General features: G+C 39.2%; 1 protein-coding gene across 1 annotated transcript in view; it reads right to left on the bottom strand.

The window, feature by feature from the left end:
- Positions 1 to 9,479, bottom strand: part of LOC111838402 (lamin-A) — a 57,359-nt gene extending 47,880 nt beyond the window's left edge. Inside the window, exons 1-3 of the mRNA XM_023801343.2 lie at positions 9,286 to 9,479; positions 8,078 to 8,178; positions 7,431 to 7,472 (exon numbers count right to left, since the gene is read on the bottom strand). The gene's annotated coding sequence lies outside the window, so the exon portion shown is untranslated. The remainder of the gene's footprint in view (positions 1 to 7,430; positions 7,473 to 8,077; positions 8,179 to 9,285) is intronic.
- Positions 9,480 to 11,402: the final 1,923 nt, after the last annotated feature.

Genomic DNA, 11,402 nt, shown 5'->3' with positions numbered 1-11,402 from the left:
TATCCTGAGACTTGTGTACATTTACTTATTATTTTATTAGAATTTGTATTATTGTCAATTTGTATTTTGGACTAAAGGTCTTAAGGGGATTTTTTTCCTTCTCAGTTTTTGAACAAAGCCTTTTTTGGCTCCATAGGATGGGATATATATCTGTCTGCTTGTATTGTAATTCCTATAGAATCGCCACTTATGGTCTAGTCTGGGATTTTAAAGCTCTCTGTGTAGGGAGCATGGATATTATGATTGTATACATTAATTAAAACTAAATCAACCATAAAATTGTGGTATTCAAAAGCCAGCAGATACATGGACTCGTCTAAGCGTTTAAAGGTTGACTCTCAAAAGCTTTAAGGAATTGAAGTGAAATTTGACTGTCTCTTATGGGAAATGAGGATTCCCTTCAGATGCTTCATGATGTGCTACAATTACTTCAGTATGCGATTTTCTTACAGCTTCGCTCCAGCTCTCTCCTGTCAGTTCGCACCATGTGATGTATTGTGATATTTATTTTATGCTGTTGCAAAAACAGGCTTTTCCTATCTATGAGCACTATGTACCATCTTCATTATAACTACAAAACTGTGATTAAAAAAAAGTGATGGGAAATGCTTATGTAGTGTACTTGTACGTCTCGGTAACAGAAGGTAGCACTGCATTTGAATGTTTAAAGAGAAAAAAAAATGTCCACCCAAAAATACTTACATATTCCCTCATAAGAGGAACATTAATTTCTGGTTTTATGACAGTGATTTGTTACACACTGAAAGAAAAAAACTGCAAGATACCTTTGGGCTCTTCCATTACAAATGTGCAAAAAAAATCACCTTGAAAAGAAATAAATTTTGTAAATTCTATTTTGCTAACATTATTTCATATAAAGTTGCTACCTGGATGTTATTTATAAAAAGTTTTACAATTAACCAAGCATATTTATGAGTAGCCAGGGCATTTTTTAATCACAAGTACAAGTGTTGATATATTTTTAAATAGAGGATATTGGTTTATAGTAAAACAGTGAAAAGAAATTTTACTAAGGTTAAGATTTTTTCCCCATGTAGTAATTCATTGTTATATATAGTTTCCTCTTTATATAGTTTAGTTTGTACCCCACTTAATATCAGTCAAGCGCACTGCAGTTCTCAAACCACATAAACATTACTACAGAGATGCCAAATTTACCTCAAACAAATTCATACATCCAAATTTCATGACTATTACTCAACAAGCATTTGAGAACTTCTAAAATATATCCTGTTCAAATTATACCTTAAACTCAGAAGTTGTTTGAGAGTCAGATTAAGAATATTTCATCATCCATTATGAAAAAAAAATTGACACCTTAATGCGCATCTTAATTACGAAAAAGAAAAGTTTAATTTAATCGAAGTGTCCTGCACACTGTGGCATCTGTTGCAACTAAAATCAAAAGTAACGTGCAAAGGAGTCCCTGCCGATTCCATTTGTTTACCGCAGGCAGTTAAAACGTCACAAGATCAGAATTTGATCAAAATAAATAAAACAAAAATAACAACAATAATGACATGATCAGTTAAGGCAAATTAAGGTCAAAATGACTTTCCAGGTGGGCATTATGCTTTAACGTTACTAAGCCAAAAGACACGAGAAATAATGTGTTAAGCCTAAGGTAGTCAAACAGAAGTGTGTACAATACACAGCAATACAGGCCTGCGAATACAGGCCTGCGAGGTGTTTTTAGGTCACCACATAGGCTGAACGGTAGGACTGTGCCAACATGCTGGGACAGGTGAAAGACAGGGGTCACTGCCGTCTGTTTGTCAAGTACAGACATCCATAGTCTGTGCCCCTTTGTCAGAATTTATGATTTCTGATACAGAGCAACCAATAGGCTAGTTTTTTCAGTCTCCTTGCAATTCCTTGGGTTTAAACTGAATGGATAAATTCTATGGCAGAAGCATAACATGAATTAAACTTTCCATACGTACACACTTATCTCTGGAAAAAGAGGAATTATTAAATAATAGGATGGGGTTCATGATATTTGGGACTCGAACAGCGTTACTATAATCTGCACAAAGGGTTATTCCTGTTTTAATTTTTAATTTTTTCTTTTACATACAAACATTGGTTTGGGCCAAACGGTCCCAGTTCCTGATTTCAGTCTGGAACATGACGGGACATCAGCCTGTTCAAAGCATGATCGGCCGTGACTCGTGTTGTCTTCTAACGCTGCTTGTGTTGCCATGGCAATAAGGCACACAACGTTGTACTTATGTACTAGCACGTGTACTCTGAATTTTTCATTTTCAAAAGAAAAAAGACAAATACATAATGCAGCTTAAAAAACAATAATTCTGTACAAGTTTCATTCCCCCGAATTTGTTTCAAATGTACTGTAGATGTTTCTAATAAATCGAAAATCAGAAAAAAATTGTTATACATTTGTATATTTGCTATTTGCTTTTTTGCTTTTGATGCCAATGCACAAAACACAGATGTTTGATAAATATTTGAAATAAAAAAATACCCCCCCCCCAACCCTAACCCTAACCCTAACCCCAACCCCCCCCCCCTCAAATACGGAGCGAGGATTGTGGGCGGGACTACTGGGGAGGTACACATGGTGGCATTAACATGGAGGAAACTTCACATGCTGAGAGACACGGCCACCAAGGCAATGCAGAGGCAGCGCCGCGGAGATGAATGAACCAACGGTGTGGTTTCATCACCTGCAGCAGCAAGAGTAGGAAATTCATATTCTGTTCAGACACATGTTCAGACCCCACAAGACTAATATGATCTACTGTTCAGACACAGGAAAAATTCTGCATAGTCTGTTGTCTACACACCTGTTCTCTACCCTTCATGCTGTACACACTGCACGGTAGATTTGAAAAGTTTCATAATCAAATCCACACACTTCCACATCATATCATCTGTTAGGAGAAAAATCGATACAGCAGCTGTGCCTTTTAAGCCAATCCAAAGAATGTTACGGTGTTTCAGGGCGATTTCAACAGTTTTCAGCAAATAAGTCTGTTTTCAAGTGTTTTTCGTGGCTGAGAGAAAAGGCAGTGAGATCAATGACTAAAGTATCACAGGAAAGATTATTATTTGAAAAGAAACAAGTTTGGTGATGCTCTGACAGCACTGATGTTAGGAAGAAATATGCTGGCAGAAGGCTGTAAACAGAAATAGACAAACAGCTATAAATCAGTTTAAATTAGTGTGACACAATCAAGACAGGTACCTAATGAAAACTAGGTTAGATTCAATAGCCTAATGAAAGTATTTTCCAATGACGGGTCCTAAATGTTAAAAAGGGGCAATGCATTGACATTCACATTAAGGATGATTTGGAGACATTAGTTCAACTGAAGCTCATTTTTGGACTTTGTAAGGAAAATGGAGTAATCAGTCAAATGCACAAACACACACATACACACACATATACACACATGGAGACGGACACATATACGGGCAGCACAGTCCACGTATTCATCTCTTTATGGGGACTCATTCATTTCTATGGGCGCAATCCTAATCCCAGCTATGACGACCGTAACCCCTATCCAGCCCTAACCTTTAACCATAAGTAACCAAACAAAATTTTGGATCTTTTTGTTTTTTGATTGCGTTCACAGATATTTATCAAATTTAGGTTATCATTGTGGGACACGGGTTTTTAAGATATTGTTGGGAATTCTGGTCCCCACTATTTAAAAATTACAAAAGCGCACGCACACATACACACACACACACGCACGAACACAAAGCCAGGGGCAGGAACAAACTGTACACCCACAGACATGGCGTAGTTACTGAGTTACGCACAGGACCCCCATGCTGCCAACTTATTACGACCCGGGGAAAGAATAACAAACAAAAGGAGGAATACACAAGAAGCACCTCCATTTATAAAGCATGTCGTCTCAAGTCTCAAATAACACACAACTGCATCTGCATGGAAGGCAAGACATAAATCAGTAGAGAACGCCCTAACCCTAAGCCACACTTAATTTGCTCCAGCAAACCCTTTCGCTTCACTAGCAGTCAGGGTATGATTTACAGCGAAAAGTAAGGAAGCACGAGACACAAGTGCATCAGAAACACACCAAGGTTTCCCGGTAGTAGGCTTGGCTGGCATCTATTTTTTCATACAGTCCTACGTTCTTGACATTTCACCCCGGTATACAGAATGCCCTATCTGCAGCACCTGCCCAATCTGCAGCCGCATGCGCACTAGGCTGCACGTGTGCTGCGCATGCTCCGACAGCTCATGCCGCATTCACATTTTGTGGCATTAGCGTATTCATGCATGTTATTCTTTGTCTTCTTTTAACTAAAGTGAGGATCCAATTGCCGCTAACACTGTGCACTACAATGTGACGCCTCAATACATCTCCATATGGATTTAATAGAAAGAGGGGTTTCTGTACTTTTGACAGTATTAAAAATACCTTCAGGATTTCTATATACTGGGGTATATCGTAATACAGTCATGCTGCCCTACCACACAGCATATAATATCACAAGGCCTGGCATTCATTAGACCATTGTTCAGTTCAGATAAGGGCAGATTAAAATACCAACACTGAACCATTATTCGGGGCCCATCTAATATAAAATATGACTTATAAAAACTGCAGCAATATCTTTACTTCTCAGAACCAGACTGCCTTTCTTTCATATTTCTTCTTCTCTGAATATAACTGTAATTTTGCACCTCCAGTCCCATATGTTCAGGTGACATCATGTGGACGTGCAGTAAATGGCAGCTGTCATTCGTAAAGAGATGTGGCCCAACTCTCTGCTGTCAGAGAGACATCTGCCTTTGGGACTCTGGTTCTCCACTGTTACTAAGGTTCACAAAACTCAATCGCTTTACTCTGGTTCTCCACTGTTACTAAGGTTCACAAAACTCAATCGCTTTACGATGGTTTGGCTTACGATATTTCAACTTTACGGTGGTGGGATAATGATGCACATCCATCCATCCATCCATCTATCTATCTATCTATCTGTGCAGCACATATCCTGTAAAATCCTGTGATGGACTGGCATTCCAGCCAGACGGTCCTCTGCCCTGTGCCTGCATTTAATCTCTCCAGTCAGCTTTACACTCCATATCTCAGATGTTCTTACATACATTATATTGCCAAAAGTATTGGTACACCCCTCCAAATCATTGAATCCAGGTGTTCCAATCACTTCCATAGCCACAGGTATATAAACCCAAGCCCCTAGGCATGCAGACTGCTTCTACAAACATTTGTGAAAGAATGGGTCACTCTCAGGAGCTCAGTGAATTCAAGCGTGGTACCGTGATAGGATGCCACCTGTGCAATAAGTACATTTGTGAAATATCATCGCTACTAAATATGCCACTGTGGACTTCTAGTGGTATTATAACAAAGTGGAAGCAATTGGGAACAGCAGCAACTCAGCCACAAAGTGGTCGGCCACGTAACATCACAGAGCGGAAACAAGGCATGCTGAGGTGCACAGTGTGCAGAAGTCGCCAACTGTCTACAGAGTCAATAGCTACAGACCTCCAAACTTCATGGGGCCTTCAGATTAGCTAAAGACCAGTGCATAGAGAACTTCATGGAATGGGTTTCCATGTCCGAGCAGCTGCATCCAAGCCTTACATCACCATGTGCAATGCAAAGTATTGGATGCAGTGGTGTAAAGCCACTGGACTGTAGAGCAGTGGCGACGTGTTCTCTGGAGGGACGAATCATGCTTCTCTGTCTGGCAATCCGATGGATGAGTCTGTGTTTGCAGGATGCCAGGAAAACGTTACTTGCCTGACTGCATTGTTTGAAGTGAAAAGTTTGGTGAAGGGAGGATTTATTGTCTGGGGTTGTTTTTCAGGGGTTGGGCTTGGCCCCTTAGTTCCAGTGAAAGGAACTCTTAATGCTGCAGCATTCAAAGCCATTTCGGACAATCTCATGCTCCCAACTTTGTGGGAACAGTTTACGGATGGCCCCTTCCTGTTCTAACATGATTGAACACCAGTGTACAAAGCAAGGTCCATAGGGACATTGATGAGTGAGTCTGCTGTGGAGGAACTTGACTGGCCTGCACAGAGCCCTGACCTCAACCTGACAGAACATCTTTGGGATGAATTAGAGCGGAGACTGCAAGCCAGGTCTTCTTCTCCAACATCATTGCCTGACCTCACAAATGCTCTCCTGGAAAAATGGTCAAAAATTCCCATAAACACACTCCTAAACCTTGTGGACAGCCTTCCCAGAAGAGTTGAAGCTGTTATAGCTGCAAAAGGTGGGCCAACTCCATATTAAAGCCTATGTATTAAGAATGGGACGTCATTAAAGTTCATGTGTGTGTAGAGGCAGGTGTCCCAAAACTTTCAGCAATATAGTGTATCTGCATAAGGCTTCGGCTTGAAACCTATCTGTCCATAGCCTGACCTTCTCTGAACCACCTTCACTTCCACACCTTCCACCCTAATCCCCTGGGGTGCGTCAATCTCCCACCTCAGCATTTCACACCGTCACGCTCGTGAAGGCTGCCTGAAGACCTTCTCATGGTTCCTGCACTTCAGAACAGCTCTCATGCTATATGAGCTTTCTTGACAGCATTCTGTTCACTGTTTCCAAAGAGAGATGCCTTATCATGGAGGATCAGCAACCCATTCAAGATTTTAGCGTAAAAATATTGTATCAACTTTTGCTAACAAAAAAAAAAAAGTTTATTTTGAAGAGATGGGGGTGTGATTAAACTTCAAGACATTAAGATAGTGTCCGTTTAAGGTTGCGTATAATAAATAATACTTATAAACTCACAGAAGATTAAATATAACACAGAAACGCCAGTGGGCAGGGTGACTCATCGATCAGCACTGCTAAACTGGACCTTCAGGGCTGGGGGTTCAACTCTGACTTCTGCTGTGTGTGTGTGCGTGTGTCTCTACACCATCCACAGTGTGTGTGAGGGTGTCAATGTACGTGCCCTGTGATGGACTGGCATGCCATCCAGGATATTCCCCATCTCTGCGCCCTATGCTGCCTGGGACAGGCTCCAGCCTTCCACACCAATAACCCTGAATTAGACACGCAGTTATTAGTAGTATGGATGGATGTAAACACCAATGAGTTGGACTTTGATGCCACCTAGTGTTTAACTATGAATTACTAGTTTGAGGGAACTGCAGGTATACAGTACAACATCATACACATGCATGCCAAGAATCCAGCTATACCCTGAATAGGATCATAAACTAAAAAAACAGGAATAATGTAAAAGCATTACCAACAATGCCTCATTCCAAATAACCTGATAGCCTAGTTATGAAATTGCAAAAAAGACAAGTCTGAAACAAATTCATATTTAATTATCATACATTATCACAGGAAAAAAAACAGGACATTTAAAGGTATTAAAGCAAAAATATAAATCCAATATATTAGACAATATGCACTTACCTTTGCTAAAATACTTCATGATGAATCATTCAGTTGAGTCCCCTGCAATAAAATTGCGTTAATTGGGCAGGGAATACTTCAAAATGGATTGTCATTAAAAGTTCTTTCCATTCAGTATCTGAATTTTTTCTGCTAAAAAATAACAAATATCCAAAACATAGTATTTTGGTCTTGAACAGAAAAACACAACTTAAAACTCCACCACATAGCTACGTTTTCCTGCCAGTATCAATAGAAGGGGAAATTAACCATTTTTCTTTGTTTGTCTTATTCAGTTTCATATAACTCCTGCATCTACTAAATATCAGCATCTCTTGGTGGGTTTGAGCAGTTTCCTTTGACCAACTTTACTGCATTTTATTGTTCAGATATTTAACAAGTATGAAACAATATAAGTCGACAAAAGAATTACACACAAAGAAGTCTTGATTGCCACTGTATTTATGACTGTGTTACCCACAGGGGCTGGCAAACGCACTTGTGCCCCCCCATCTCCCATAATGAATAAGCTCAATTAATCTTTAATTCTTCTGTACAAGAAACAGAATATTATATTCTTAAAGTGTTCTGGTATCATTTCACATTCAGCTGGATTTGGTGAACCTGATCATGCACTCCATGTTGAGAGGTAGAGGTGACTCACTGACCAGCATTGTGATTGACAACTTTCAGGGTCTCCTGCCAGTGCCCTTTGGTCTCATCAGGTAATTTCACACACCGTCAGACTGACCGGCAGACGACCATCTGTCTGTCCGTCCATCCATCCATCCAGGATATTACAGAAAAATGAGACAAAACTTTCATTGTTCCAGTTTCTTAAACACAAATTCATGATATTGTAAGGGTGCATAGCATGAGGTAAGGCACGGTATGTTTAACAAAAGAACAAAACGTCTGACTTTAAACAAACAGAGCACAAGCAGAATGTTTATCAGCAGGGCTAGTCTGCCAAACATTAAGCCAGTACAGCAAAGGAATAAACAGATGTCTGTTTGATGAGGCTAAATGAGGGTTTCTGTTCATTAGTCAGTCTGCCTAGCAATGAAAAATAAAACGCCAGTGCAGTAGTAACATCAGCTGCCCAAAGGCATTCATAAGCCCAAGCAAAATAGTTCAGTATTTTGCATACAACTGAAATGTCAACTGAGTGACGTATATGGTGCAATTTCAACTCCTGTCAATTCCATGAAAAGAAGGCAGAAAAGACATTCTGTGGGATTTCGTGGCATCATGATGATTAAAATTAAGATCGCGGTGTTTACAATATGCCATTTAATGCTTTAATTTATTCAAACAGAATCCATAATTCAAAATGTTTGCAGTGTGCGTGACACTTGGTATTACGGTGAGAAGCATGTTGGTTAGAGAAACAAATGAGGATCTAAGTCAGTCATAAGATGTTCACCACGAAATTAAAGATTAAAACTGACAGCAGAGTGAACAAATAATAAATGATTCAATAATACTGACATCAACGAGGGACTGATGTCTTCTAAATAGTCTTCACTAGAAGGAGGTAACCTTTTATAACATATCATTTTCCCGTCTAACTAAAAAAATAGCGTTTTTGAGACACGAGAATATTTAGGTTAATCAAAATCCAAATTAGCCAGCTCAATTTTAACAGTTAGTCTAGACATGTATCAAGTTAAAACGACAAGTAACTACACGGAATACAGACCTACCCACCTACCCTGATGAAGTCATTTATCAACACACCCTTCAAAAAACACTATGTCACCAAAAGTGTCCTTTAGGGAACCGAGGTGGCAGAACTAACTAGTCCTCTTCAGACAGACTACTTTTGTGCCACCTGGGACGTACTGAGAGCAAAGCGATTTGGTCTGATACTTACGATGTTTTCTTTAGAAAAGATGAATATGTATTGACTGTTATGCCGACGCATTCGCACAAACGTATTTGTGCATATTCATGAACTTTGTTTTAAAGAATTGATTCGCCTGCGTTGTATAACGCAAATGCACTGGGGAGAAACTTCCCGATGTTCCAGTTGTCACCAGCAGACTCTCCTCGTACTGTGTGCGTCATATCTAGTGCCCCGCCTCTCGCTTTCATATCGACTAATAGCGAAAACGGGCCTGCCGCTGAGTTCTCTGACTGGCCAAATATCACTACAATAACGCCCCTTTCTGTCACCTTCTGCTTAAATATTGTCCGCCATTCGTCCTGATTGCTTGCAGTTACCAGGAGCGATGGCATGATATTTGTAACTTTTATCAAGTGCGCAATGACCACAAATCGGTTGCCACGTGGAAAATGTAAAGAGTACAAGAAATTATGAACATTATAAGCGTTCACAAAATGATTTTTTTATGTCACCGGCTAGATAATATTATATTTGCGAGCTTGTATACTAGTCAAGACTAGGCTTTGTGGGTACCGCTGTCGCTTCATACAGTACCTCCAGGGTCAGCTGGGCACAAGGTTTCCTGGCTGGTATGATTTATAGTCACACAAGCTCAATACTGTCCCCCAATAACGAAATCATTATACAGGTGTCTGTGTGTTTACTGCTGTACGTTTCTCATTTTGGGTACCAAACTCAATATTCAGATAAAAGTCAGGCAGTATTTTTGGAATAATCAAACTGAGATTTTGTAATCTGCTTTGGATAAAGATTTCTGCAAAGGATTCAAATACACCCCGCGACCCAAAAAGGATAAGCGATTTGGAAAATGGATGGATGGATTCAAATACATTGTACTGCAGGGTGACTGTTCATGTAAGTTACTTCGAATATGGAACGGACTACAACTATACATGGGAACAGTAGACTAACCCAGCAAAAATTTGTGTTGTTGAATTATTTTAGCAGTGACATTGAACCTGATTTAGAAAATCATGAAGTCTGATTGAATTTCTACAGCACCAGAACTTGTATTATCACAGAGAATAAATATTTTAATTTATCCTTTGCAAAATACATTCATATACATACAGCCTGGATATTTTTCATTTTAATCATGATGTCACTAATGAGGTAAAATAAAAAGCTAAATTAAAGGCTGGATCAGTAACATGAAATCATGCTTACAGTAGACAACCAGACTTAGGTGATATACGACTTAGACCAGACTTAGACGATATACGTGGTGATCTTTTAGTTATCAATAAAAATAAGTATTTAATTGTATTATTATTTTTTTTTACATATACTTATGCAAATTTCATTCTCATTTGTATTATATTTTCCATATATTTTACATTATTCATCTAGAAATTGATGGTAGTTTGAACCAAAGCAGAATTAAGTTCTAATAATCAAAAAAAAAAAAAAAAAAAAGATCTAGTGAACTTAAAAGGGAACAGTGTACTGATGTATAAACATGAGGTGGTATTTTTATGCAGTACAGTTGAACGGTAAAACTTTTCCTATACGGTAGCTCTCACTCATTTCATGAGTCATAGCCAGTAAAATTTCCTGAAACAATGTGGTCCGACAGTGGGGTAACAGTTTAAACAACTGATGGAAAACCGTAACATTTCCCATTTACATTATGTTCGCCTTTTGGAAAATCTAGTCATTGCGGGAGTCAAGGTTTCCCAAATGACTGTAAGGAATACACTTAGAATAGGACACAATGATCTCACCAACCACAAAATGACTCAAGTCTCTCGATTAAAGTGAACACGCAGACTTTCTTGACAGTCTGACGATGCACGAAGAGATACCAGTGTATGAATAAACAGCCAGCGATGCCGTGTATCCAAATGTTACCTGTTCAGCATACCAACACCAAGTGACGATTGTGGTGACCAATTCTGCACAATGTCTAGCCTCCCCAGACTGACCACTGAGACATACTACATGTATATTACATCACAAAATGTTAATACTCTTTACTTCAAAATCACCATTAGTGCTGCAATTATTTAATTCAACAAAGCATGGCGATTTATTCAACCCGATAGGCTTAATGTAAAGTCTTAAATGATTATTCAGTGAAGAGA

Source organism: Paramormyrops kingsleyae, chromosome 9 (genome assembly GCF_048594095.1).
Source record: "Paramormyrops kingsleyae isolate MSU_618 chromosome 9, PKINGS_0.4, whole genome shotgun sequence".
NCBI lineage: Eukaryota > Metazoa > Chordata > Actinopteri > Osteoglossiformes > Mormyridae > Paramormyrops > Paramormyrops kingsleyae.
Note: the sequence above shows the minus strand (reverse complement) of the source record. Positions and strands in the feature narration are given on the sequence as shown.